The sequence below is a fragment of the Pinus tabuliformis genome, chromosome 2_1, assembly GCF_031772625.1.
Source record: "Pinus tabuliformis cultivar Carrire ecotype Pingquan chromosome 2_1, CPIR1, whole genome shotgun sequence".
In the NCBI taxonomy this organism is placed as follows: Eukaryota; Viridiplantae; Streptophyta; class Pinopsida; order Pinales; family Pinaceae; genus Pinus; species Pinus tabuliformis.
The window spans coordinates 902,970,391-902,984,107 of NC_142299.1; positions in this window are offsets into that span (position 1 = coordinate 902,970,391).

The following is a 13,717-nucleotide window of genomic DNA, read 5'->3' on the forward strand; positions in this document are numbered from 1 at the left end:
CGCACCCTCTGAGTGTTGCACAGTGCGTCCCTGGACGCACTTTTGCTGTGTGCACAGAGCGGGCCCGCACCTGTGCTAACGGGTTGCCTGCGTCCCCTCCCAAAATTTAAGAAAATTCCATTTTTTGCCCTTTTTGCTCTTAGATTTTGTTTTTTCTTAGTTTTTTCTGCCCAGATTCATCAGTCCCTTGACCAGAATCTTCACGTAAGCTTGTTTCATTGGCATTCCTGCTTTAGCTTTCATCAATTGGGTGTTTTGAGTCTCTTTCTTGAGAAATTCTTGATTTGTTTTCCTTTGATCATTGCTTGGAGGTTTGTCTCAGTCCTTTCACAATTTTGCATCTTTTTGCTTCTGTTTTTGCAAAAAAATTTCCCCCTCATTCGCCGGGGGGGGGGGCTAAATTGTGTATGAGTGTTAATCGCCTTTGATTGTTTTTATTTTTTGATCTTTGGAACTCTCACCCAATTTTCTCGACTTGCACTTGATTGGTTCTTAGATTACATTACAATTGTCTTGTGTTTGAGGATTCTCTTGCATAGATTACATTTGCATAATTAGAATTCTCATTTTCGGAATATTAATGAAAAATGTGCATAGATTACATTTGCATACTTTTCAAGTGAATTGTGCATAGATTACAATTGCATAGTTTACATTCTGAAAAAATCAATTGTAGATTTAGATCAGCTTTCTTTGATTTGAATTTGCACAAAAATAAAAAATAAAAAATGGTTTGGAATTGATTTGCATTAGTTCTTCTTGATGAAATTAGTGCATTAGAGAATTTGTTATATTTTCTCTTAGTGATCAATTTTTTGCATTGTTGGAAGTGAATGGAAACTCTCTCCTTACTTTAGTTAGGATTCATCGAATTGAAACGATTACATTATCATATTCGATTGCATTCAGTTGAGTCAGGTCATAACACCATTGGTTTCATCTCCATTTATCCATTTGAGTAATAACAGCCTTAATAACACAGCGCTTAATTAAAATTCATCTAGTAATTTTTACATTTCTAGGGCTCTGAAGCACCAACATAGCTTAGGCTAGTGTCTTGGAGTAGGTGAGTACTTAACTCTCCAAGATAGTAAAACCAAACAAGTAGTCGATCTTGTGATAGAATCAAATCCAATTGTTACATTTACACTCTGGGAAAGCTCCTCTTAAAGGAGAAGCACGAGCTCGTGTCCGAACCAGTGAGGGGATCATTCCCCCCTCGTTGGGAACGATGCCAGACAGTACGTATTACAAACGGTAAACCTCGGATTAACCATTGTCGAGGAGCCAGGGGTCACTTATCGGTAAACCTTGGATTACTGTCAAGGAGCCGGTAAGGGGATTGAGCTTGCTACTCTGCCCTTGCGTGCTGTTGGAGTTTAGACTGTTCCCCCAGGTGTACTTGTGGCCGTTGGTAACCTTAGTGACCATAATCTTTAGGATTTTACCCAAGGTGACGGTGGAGGGAAGGTCCCACTGTACCTGGAGCAGACGTCGGCTATACTCACTTGGATTTTCTGGGGGGTTCACTTCACTCGAGACGGTTAAAGTGGAGGAACTTGGTCCAGTCTATTCATTAAGCAGGTTGTCGGCGTAACTGTCCCACCCGCCATTTCTATACTGAATCCAGCGAGGTTGGGCTTCATCACCAACTAGCGTTTTTGGTCCGGAAGAATACTGTTTGTGTGTGGTTTGACTCCTAGATTTGATAGCGCGTGTTAATTTGTTTGTTTTTACTTTTAGAGACCATAGGTGTGAATTGTGAATTTTAATTGTTAGGTGTGAATTGTTAATTGTTAATTTTAGTTTAAAATTGTTAATAAAATTCACTGAAGTTGAATATAATGGCAAATGTTCCGGAATTTATCAACCTAGGAACCCCTCCTAATGAGAATCCTAGTACTTTTCCTTACTTTGGGAATGTTGGTCCTCCTTATATGGCTACTTTGTCATTACCTAGATTTACAATAGGTTTACCGATATGGTTATTTTCAACTTTGTTGGCCCAAAATACTCCAATTGTTCCACCTCAACCGGATGCTTCATCTCAACAGAGTTCACCATCTCAACATGACCACCCTTCTGTTGACCCTTTACCTTCTTCGCCTAATTTTTCTTCCTCCATTTCTTCCTCTTCGCCTGGTAAAAGCCTCGATGCTAGTAACCAGGAGGTTAAGAAGAAGAAGAAAGGGAAGAAGAAGAAAAAGAAGAAGAAGCAAGATAAGAAAGAAGTCAACCAACCAACCATGGCTGTAAGTGTTAATTGTGTTGAGGAAAATTCTGACATGCACCGTAAACCCAAATACCCTTGCAGGCTTTGTAAGGGTGACCACTTCCTTGTGAATTGTCCTGGTATTCCAAAGGTCTTGGAAGTATGGTCAGAAAAATCTCATCAACTTTCCATTGATCCATCAACCAGTGATAGTCAGGTTCCTGGGAAAAAGGGTAAAGTTAGGTTTCCTTGTAAGTTATGCAAAGGGAGTCATCAAACTCACATTTGCCCTCACATGGATGAAGCCTCAACATTGTTGGAAAAGCTTACTGTTCCACAGCAAGAATTTCCAACTGGTTACCGTAAACTTTCTCCCAACCTACCGTCAACTGACGGAGTGATTGATCTAGTTTCAAGTACAGTCGATCACACTCTCCCATTGGAGAGTGAAACTCATGTCACTCAGGTTGATGATCCATTAGTTGATCAAGTGGTCGATTCAATTTCACATTCGGTCGATCCCACTTTCCATTTAGAAAGTGAACTTCATACTGCTCAGGTTCTTCTTGTTACATCAGATTCTTCTATGCCAGGGGGCATTTCACCTGTTTCTACAGAACCCCCTCCAAGCACTGAGGTCTTTTCCTTTGATTGGAATAGACTGACAGAACCTCGTCTTCCTTCCTCCATCCCTTTCCAAATCATTGTCAAGGCTGGTGGTAGGGACATACATCGTACTCAGGTAGATGAAGGTGCTTCTGTCAGTATTTTATCCTCAACTGTTTGGAAAGCTTTGGGTTCCCCTCAGCTTGCGCCTATTACGTAGAATCTGAAAGCTTTTAACAGAACCATTAGTGAACCTTTAGGGATACTTCCTAAGTTTTCTATTACCTTGGAAGGTAAAACTGTCTGTATTGATCTTATGGTAGTTCGAGGTCCCTTGGATTTCAATTTACTCCTTGGGCGAGACTATGTTTATGCAATGAAAGTTGTCGTATCGACACTCTTTCGCGTGATGTCTTTCCCTCACAATGGCAGTATTGTGACTGTAGACCAGCTTTCGTTCCCTAGTCTTGTTTCAACTACCAATAATATGACACCCCTAAATGTTCCTGATTCTCAAGTGGTATATACCCTGCCACGGGTTAATTATGTGGCAACTGGTCCCATGTTTTCAGTTACCAATGTAAGTGAGCCTCTCACTGTTGATCTAGATCCGGTAATTGACATGGAAAACTCTATGGGATTACTTGAACACGATGTTCTTATCCCTTTTGAGTCCCTTGACGTGTGTTCCTCCCAAAAAACTATTCTTCCTTCGGATGAAGACCTTTTGGAAGCCATGATCAAGGTGTGTCCATTGACATGTCTTTCTTCCAGTTGGAAGCCATGATCAATGTAGCGAGGATAGTTTTTTCTTGTATCAACCTCGTTAAAAAATGAAACAAGGAGTCCGAGGAAAGTTCCTTTTACTATGTCAACCTCGTTAAAAAATGAATCAGTGAGTGCGAGGATAGTTTGTTCCCGTCTCAACCTCGTTAAAAAATGAAACTGGATGTTACGAGGATAGTTTGTTCCTCTCTCAACCTCGTTAAAAAATGAAATTGGATGGTACGAGGAAAGTTCTTTTACTGTGTCAACCTCGTTAAAAAATGAATCAGTGTGCATGAGGATAGTTCCTGTTACTGAGTCAACCTCGTTTAAAAATGAATCAGGTACGAGGATAGTTTTTTCCTGTATCAACCTCGTTAAAAAATGAAACAGGCTAGCGTGAGGAAAGTTCCTTTTACTGTGTCAACCTCATTAAAAAATGAATCAGTGTGTATGAGGAAAGTTCTTTTTACTGAGTCAACCTCATTAAAAAATGAATCAACTAGGTTTTAGGTTATGTAGATAGATTGTAGAAAGCAGGATTCCGAGGACAGTTCCTTTTACTGTGTCAACCTCGTTAAAAAATGAATCAGTTGGTCCGAGGAAAGTTCCTTTTACTGTGTCAACCTCGTTAAAAAATGAATCAGTTAGTTCGAGGATAGTTCCTTGTCTTGTGTCAACCTCGTTAACAAATGAAACAAGGATAGGTTATATAGATAGTTAGAAAGTAGGGTTTGAGGATAGTTCCTGTTACTGAGTCAACCTCGTTAAAAAATGAATCAGGTATGAGGATAGTTCTTTTCTTGTGTCAACCTCCTTAAAAATGAAACAACTCCCTTTTCAAGTTAAATATTGAACGTAAACCTTCATTTCATCCAGCCGGTTGAATGCAATGAAGCCTGGGGGGCATGTACCTCGCTTTGCATCATTATGCTGGGGGCATGCGAACTTTTTGAGCATAGTTCCTTGTCTTGTGTCAAGCTCATTAAAAAATGAAACAAGGGTAGCTTAAGTAGGTAGATTGTAGAGAGTAGTCATGAGCATAGTTCTTTGTCTTGTGTCAAGCTCATTAAAAAATGAAACAAGGATTTTAGAGCATAGTTCCTTGTCTTGTGTCAAGCTCATTAAAAAATGAATCAAGGTTTTTTAGAGCATAGTTCCTTGTCTTGTGTCAAGCTCATTAAAAAATGAATCAAGGTTTTTAGAGCACAGTTCCTTGTCTTGTGTCAAGCTCGTTAAAAAATGAATCAAGGTTTTTTAGAGTATAGTTTTTTGTTAGGTAGATTGTAGAAAGTAGTTATGAGCATAGTTCCTTGTCTTGTGTCAAGATCACTAAAAAATGAAACAACTCCCATGAGTCTTTCCATGATTTTGAAAGTAAATCTTCATTCCATCTACCTCATTGAATGCAATGAAGCTTGGGGGGCATGTACCTCGTTTTGTGTCATTATGCTGGGGGCATGTGAACTTATAACAAGCAGTGTCATTATGCTGGGGGCATGTGAACTTATAACAAGCATAGTTTTTCGTTTCAAGCTTGCGTAAACATGAAACTGAATCCGAGCATAGTTCTTTTCCTGTGTCAAGCTCATTAAAAAATGAAACAAATCCTCCTCTACTTGAGTCAAGAGATTGACTAGATCTCGTAAATGTTAAGTTGTATATTTAGGTTAGTTAGTTTTGCATAATTTTCTTATAGTTTAGGCCGGGTCTTTCAAACGATCTCGTTCTTGAACCTTCATTTCATCCAACTGGTTGAATGAAATGAAGCAGGGGGGCATGCACTCTAGCAGTTACGCTTAGGGGGCATCAAGCACAGTTTTATCTCTGTTTCAAGCTTGTGTAAAAATGAAACTACTTTGAAGCATAGTTTTTCTCTGTTTCAAGCTTTTGTAAAAATGAAACCTATCTCGAGTCAATTTCAGTTATTTTCAAGACTCGTTAAACTCATGAAAATACCGAGATTATTTTGCTATCTTTCATTCTCGTAAAACAAATGAAAATGCCGAGTTCTTTCCGTCTTTTCCTGCTCGTAAATTAAATTGAAAGTCGGCCATATGAGTACATTTTTATCATTTTTTCGAACTCATCAAAACTTACGAAAAAGTGAAAACCATGAGTACATTTTTATCCCTTTTTCGAACTCGTTAAAACTTACGAAAAAGTGAAACCTCAGAGTCATCTTTTAAGCCCTTTTCTGACTCCTAAAACATGAAAAGATTGCCGAGCATTTCTTTTACACTCGTTAAAACGGAATTAAAAGACGGTCCCCTTATAGCTCTTTTCTGACCGTAAAATCAGGAAAAGATTGCCGGGTTTTTGTCGTTTCAAACTCGATACGGAAATAAAGTGACGTGTCTTTGATCGCTTTTTACTTTTCAGGTCAATGACACTAATTATGAAAGTACTCCTTGGTCGCAAGATCAAGCGGTTCCCCCAGGTATTATTTTATACTTTTTCGGGCTTGAGGGACACAAATTTACGAAAAAGTTCAACGTGGAGTTTCCTTAAGTTTTTTCAGACTCTCTAAAATTGAAAAACGCCGAGTTGTTCCTATACTGGGCTCGTTAAACTTTTACAGTAAAGGACCTGTTCAATTACAAACAGGAACGAACCACTCCTTCCTAGGGTTCGAATTTAAACTAGGTTGGACTCGTCCGAAGGATGAGCTTATAATCAAGCATATGTTATCCTCCTCAAGCTTGTTAAAAATAAAGAGGTACTTGCCAGAAATGGTGGGGGAAAAGAGAGAAGAATGAGCCTATTTGTTACCTTTTGTCTCAAAAGAAACTTTATTACCGCTCTTGAACACGACACTTTTTCATTCACCTGGGTTGGGAAATCTTTTACCTCACAGTTGACCAAATCACTTTGAAAGTCTTTAACCGGGTTCTAGGGATTAACTTTGAGTTATTCGTCACCAAACCATCTGTCGTGTCGTTATGTGTTCAAGAGGTCTGCAAGTAAAACTTTCATCTGCAAAATACTTGTCATCCATTTGACCATCCCTGAGTCAGTCCTTACAGCAACATTTCTTCAACTTGAACAATGATTTCGTGTTGCAGGCTTGCCTGCAACGATTCGCTTTCTATCGACATCGACACATTATCTAGAAAGATGACTTAGGAATCGACAGTACCTTGAAGTCTGCATGCATCAATGGCAGGTTTCTCGCCTTTGACGACAGTTTACATCATTGACTTTCGATCAAAGGATTCCGTGAAGTGTTCGACATCAAAACATCTATTCACATTTCACGGGTTGTGCTTGGTACTTTGAGAACCATTGACATTACTGGTGGTCTCTCTCACGCTTGTTAACAGTTCACATCATCGACTGGTAATCAAGTGGTTTCTAACATGTTCGACATCAAATCATTTAATCACATGCTTAGAATCGTACCAATTCGGGAAGTAGAAGTGAAGACCCTGGATCTAGTTTTTACCATCCAGGCTGCGAGGAGTTTTGTATTCATTATCTATGTAGACTAATCATAAACAGATGGCTGCGTCCATACTGTCTCTACAAAAGTCTATAAAAATGATGTACTGCAAGATCATTCCTGTATCAGAATAGTTAGTCCATTAGTTAAAGTTTTGAATCTGAGTATGGGAATGCCTACCTCAGTGATGATATAATCTTATACATGTATTTTGTTTTGAAAATTGCAGGTTCCAACCAGGTCATCCACAAGACAATCCTTGAAATGATAAAGCGCTTCACCCTTCCTAGAATTACAAAACCCTAATCTATTCCAGGCTTCGCACTTTAGGGGGCAATCTGTTACACTAAAAAATGTCACCTTGACTACTTACAGTTAGTATGGCTCAAATCAACAGTCATGCTACCCCTTTTAGGCAAGTCTCATGCCTCTGTTATCCATCTCAAACTCAAAGAAGAGAGAAAGTCTTGTAAAAACTATGTTTATCTCTGGGGTCGCAGGTTCTCTCTAGCCTTACCTGCGGGGACGGTGACCATGTTCACAAAAGCTGCGTCCATGGATGCTCTGTATGTTAAGGGACAGGTGCGTCCTTCTGTAAAAGGCAAAATGCGCGAGTTTCATCTTAAAAAAGTTACTTGTGGTTACTTCTAGAACATTCTAGAGGTCGGTTTGATGAAATGGATGCGCCTCCAGTTGGTTCATGTATCTCTATTAAGAGGGAACTTATCCCATCAATAAGGGAGCTATCCCACCCATAGAGGGGGATGATCCCATTGATAGTGGACCTGAATAACCTCTTTACAGCACTATAAGTAAAGACATTGAGCCAGAAGGAGGAGAGGTTGGAGCTATACATTTTCTTTGGGTAAATGCTGCAGGATTTAGGTCTTCCATTAGAACCTTTGTGAGGAGAGATTGTCTTTACTTGATTCTACTTGGAAGTGGGTGAGCTTTGTCAAAGTAGAGGAAAACCCTTGATGGACCCTGGGAGGAACTTGCACAACACCAAGGCCAGGTTGTAAGAGTTTCTTTGTTTCGTTATTAATACAAACTGGTTTATTTTTCTCAATAGCTTGTGTTAATGAGTTATTTCATGTGTTCCTTGGTCTGCATGTTGAATATGTGTTTTATTATATGAAATACAAGTGCTTGGTAATTGTTTGATTGTTTGTGGTTGCAGGAATTGACATGAAGGAGGAGCTCATCCGGATCGCCAAGGACGGACTTCAACAACAGCGTTTTGGAATAAGGTAAGCCTAAACACTTGTAGTTTTCATGTTGTAAAAGGTGTATTTAGAGAAAGATCACTCCATTTTGTCTTGTTTGTCATTAGAATGTCTTAGACTTCTAGGAAGGTCAGCCGTGTCCGCACCCTTGACCAATTCCATGTGACAATCACTAAAGAGCAATCCATCGCTCGTGCCCAATACTTGGATCTATTTTACTCCTAGTCTGGCACTTTATACAATTTGTTACCCAATGCTCCATAACCATCATCCGATCCCGCAACATCAAAGTCACTAGTTGTTCCTCTCATTGAAGGAGTTATTGGTTCAGTATCCCAGACCCCTGCTAAAACTTCTTCCAAACAGAAGTTGGTCTCGAATGTAGGTTTTAACCTTGTACATAAATTACCTACATATGAACTCTAAAACAAAGAAAATAAACAATGTGAGAGCATAACACATAAAACACATATACGCAGAGGTTTTCCCCTCGATCCCAAAACTGGAACTACCAGCTTGATTTTTCATTATATTCCTTTCAATGTTACAATACATATTTATACATGCTGAAGCATCCAATGCCATGGACCGAAAACCATTGCGTCCAAAACCATGTGTGAAATATCATGCACAAAACTATAGGTAGGTCTGCCCAACCTAATATAGGGTCCAAAAAAAAAAATTTCCTGGGCACTGCCCTGGACAGAGTGGGGTTACCTCCACCCCTCAAACCCCTTGTGACTCCCCCCGCTACCCAATCGACGCAATGAAGGGGGTGCTCCGCCCCCCTTTTAACCCCCCGGTTAACTACGTGGGCTAGTCGTGGAAAGAATATAACACAACCCAACATTCTTCCACGTTGTTTTCTTTCCACAGGGGGCCACAAGAGAGCTTAGTCATTTATCCAGCCCTGCAATGCCCATTTTTTCTCTACATTAAGATAACTTCTCAGAGCTCACATATTTTTTCAATGCATCTACAATATTCTTCATAGTGTTCACCTTTACCAGCAACACCTTTTTGCCTTCTATCATATCCCTCATAAAGTGATACTGAAAATCAATGTGCTTTGTATTTGCATGATATGCAGGGTTCTTTGCCAAGAAAATTGCACTTTGGTTGTCACAGTCTATCCTTATAGCTCCCTGTACTAACCCCATACTTGAACATAATCTTTGCAACCAAACTGCTTCCATGCTTGCATGAGTGGCTGCCATGTATTCTGCCTCTGTAGTTGATAGTGCCACTACAGATTATTTTATACTCTTCCAACTGACTACACCTCCAAATAGGTTAAACCCATGGCCACTTGTAGATCTTCTCTAATCTAGATCTCTAGCCCAATCTGCATCAAAAAAACCATGAATATCCAACACTCTGTCCAATCGTGGTCTTCCTTGGTAGCACAAACCATAATCACTAGTGCCACGAAAATACCTGAAAACCTGCTTCATTGCTGTCTAGTGCTCCTTCCTTGGTTTTGACATAAACCATCTCAATACTCCCACTGCATGTGTAATGTTTGGTCTAGTACAGACCGTTGCATTCATCGGGCTAGTGACTGCACTTGCATATGGAACACAGTACATGCCCTCTTCCTCTTCTTGTGTCTTGGGACACTTTTCAACAGATAACTTTACACCTATAGGAATAGGAACCTTCACCAGTTTACTATCCTACATATTAAGCCTCTACAATATTGTCTCGACATACTTCCTTTGGTTTAACCATAGCTTCCTCTTTGCCTGATCTCTTTTAATTTCCATGCCCAAAATATAGTTTGCAGCACCAAGATCTTTCATTTCGAATTTGGGAGACAAATGGGTTTTCAAATCCTAGATAATTTCTTTGTCATTTCCAACCAGCAACATGGTCACCAATTAATTTAAAATACACACAGTGATCTTCTTCGCTTCTGGTGAAGCCAATTCCCGTATAAATGTATCAAATTTCTGATACCACATCCTTGGTGACTATTTTAACCCATAAAGAGACTTCTTTAACTTGCATACCATTTCTTTCTTACCCTTCACCGCAAAGCCTTCAGGTTGCTTCATGTAGATCTCCTCTTCCAAATCCCCATGAAGAAATGTTGTCTTCTCATCCATCTGTTCTACCTCAAAATCAAAAGCAGCAACAACAGATAAAATTTATCTAATAGAAGTTACCTTGGCAACAGGAGAAAAAATATCACCAAAATCAATTCCCGGCACCTGGGAATAACCTTTTGGTACCAACCGAGCTTTTCATTCTCCACCTTTCCTTCTACATTTTTCTTCTTCTTGAACACCCATTTGCTACTAATGGGTTTCCTTCTAGCCAACAACTCCACTAGATCCCAAGCCTCATTTTTGTACAAAGATTCCATTTCATCAACCATGGCCTCTTTCCATAGTTTTCCATCCTCTGAATCTACTGTTTCCTTCACAGTTCTGGGATCGTCATCAGTAATAGATAAATAAAAATTTGAACAGAAAGCAAATGGACTATATCTTACTGGCTGCCTTCTTTCTCGAATTGATCTTCTCACACCCAGAGTTTGTGGCTCTTCATCCTCTGATTCCTCCTCTTTTGTAGATTATGATTCTTCCTCCTTTAGCTCAAACTCTATCTTCTCAGGTTCCTTTGGTTGGAATTCATGTTTAATAACATCTTTTGCCTCTCTAAACACGACATATTGGCTGTACACAACCTTCCTTGTTACTGAGTTCCAAAGCTTATGACCCTTTAAACCATCCTTATACTCAATAAATATGCACTTTTCAGATTTACTATCCAACTTGGTTCATTTCTCCTTTGGAACATGTACATATGCATCACATCCAAATACCCTCAGACATCAAAGAGAGGGTTTCTTACTAGTACATACCTCTTGTGGAGTCTTATCCTCCAACATTGATGAAGGTGATCTGTTGACTAGGTAACATGTTGTCTCCACTGCCTTTGCCCATAATTCTTGTCCTAACCCAGTACCACTAAGCATGATTCTTGCCCTTTCCATCAACATCTTGTTCATTGTTTCTGTAACTCCATTTTGCTCAGGTGTGTATGGAGTAGTCTTATATCATGCTATACCACACTTCTTACAGAATTCTTCGAATTCCTTACTGCAAAACTCTCCACCATTATCTGTCCTCGGCACGTTTATCTTCTTCTCTGTCTGGTTTTCAGCCATAGCCTTAAATTCTTTAAACCTTTCAAAGACTTTAGATTTCTTCTTAAGGAAATATATCCATGTATTCCTTGAGAATTCATCTATAAAGGATACATAGTACATAGACTTACCCAGTGATGGAACCTTCACAGATCCAAACACATCACTGTGCACAAGCTCTAATATCTGTTTCACCCTCTTACCACGATAGGGGAAACTCACCCGATTCTACTTCCCATATACACAATTTTCATAGAAATCAAAATCTAGAGAGTTATTACTCATACCTTCTACCATACCTTTACCATGAAGTATTCGAAGGCCCTTCTCTCGCATATGTCCAAGCCTTTGATGCCACAACATGGTCTTCTGTCCAGAGACCACTAGATTTTCTACTCCACTTTCAGGAACCACAAAACTATTGCACCCATCAACAATAGTGCTACCTTATAGTTTGTACATAGTTCCAATTCGAACTCCCTGCATCAATACCAGTGCCCCCCAAACCATCTTGCAGGTATCCTTCTCGAATACTGTTTTTACACCTATATCTTTCAGCTTGCTTATAGAAATCATATTTCTGGCTAATGCAGGAATATGCAGAACACCCGGAAGTGTTCTAACCCTTCCACCTTGCAACTTCAACTTTACTTTTCCACGACCAACAATTCTAGCCTTCCTTTCATCCCCCAAGAAGACATCACCACCATCATATTTCTCATACTTGAAGAACCACTCTCTATGCGGAGTGAAGTGAAATGATGCACCCGAGTCAATCAACCATGTCTCATGATCTACATGTGTACTTGAAGAAGCCAAGTACACATCCCCACCTTCATCTGAGGTGGTTTCCACCTCTGTAGAAGGATCAACATCAGATCCCTTTCCTTTATCAGGAGCTTTATGTTTACAGTCCCTTTTGTAGTGCCCTTCCTTTCCGCATTTCCAGCACACCACCTTTATAGGTTTTACTGGAAATTTAGATATCCCTCTAGATTTAGACCTCCCACTTGATGACTTTTTTTTTTTTTTCTGTTCAGGGATTATAGTCGTCGTACAAACAAGGCATCACTATTCTGGATCTCCATATTTTTTTGTCTCATTTCCTCTGTTAACAAGGATAAGACTATTTCGTCAAACTACAAGGTAGTTGCATTGCTACCTATTGCAATAACCAGACTATCCCACGAATCTGGTAGAGAACACAACAAACTGATGCACTTATCTTCATCTAAAATTTTAATATCAACAAATGATAACTGACTTACCACAGTATTAAATGCATTCATATGCTCTGTCACTGAGTCTCCATCTTTCATCCCCAGGTTATACATATTTTTCCATTGGAATAGTTTATTGACCAGAGACTTAGATTGGTATAAAGTCCCTAACGTGTCCCACAAATCCTTTTTCGTCGCTTCCCCTGATACATTCAACAATACTAAATCTGAGACACACAATCGCATTTTTCCCTTTGCCTTCCGATCCAAATTCTTCCATTCTTCATCGGACACTCCAGTTGGTTTAGTACCTAGATCTACCACAATCCACTGATATTTATCCACCAACAGATCCTCCATCTTGAGTTTCTATAACTCAAAACTCTGACCATTAAATTTCTTGATCTCTATCTTTCCCCTGCTCGCCATCTTCTTTCACCATCATAATTGATCTCACAGATCTCCCACTAAACAGGGTCTATTATAGGCCTGAGTGAAACCCTTTAGCAACAAAGGCATCCCCATGAGGCCAAAACAACTCTAATACCAAATGTAGGTTTTAACCCCGTCCATAAATTACTTGCATATGAATTCTAAAACACATAAAATAAAAAATGCGAGAGCATAACACATAAAACACATATACACAGAGATTTTCCCATAGATCCCAAAACTAGGACTACCAGCTTGATTTTTCATTATATTCCTCTCAATGTTACAATAAATATTTATACATGCCGAAGCATCCAATACCATGGACTGAAAACTATCACGTCCAAAACCATGGACCGAAAACCGTTGTGTCCAAAACCATGTGCGAAAAATCATGCACAAAACCATAGGTAGGTCCGCCCAACCTAATATAGGGTCCAAAAAAAAACTTTTCTCAGGCATTGCCCTGAACCCCAGAGAGTGGGGTTACCTGCACTCCTCAACCCCCTATGACTCCCCCTGCTACACAATCGGCACAATGAAGGGGGGGCTCCACCCCCCTTCTAACCCCCCGGTTAACTACGTGGGCTATTCGTGGAAATAATATAACACAACCCAACACCAAATGTTTCTCCTAATAGCCCATCTCAGAATCCACCA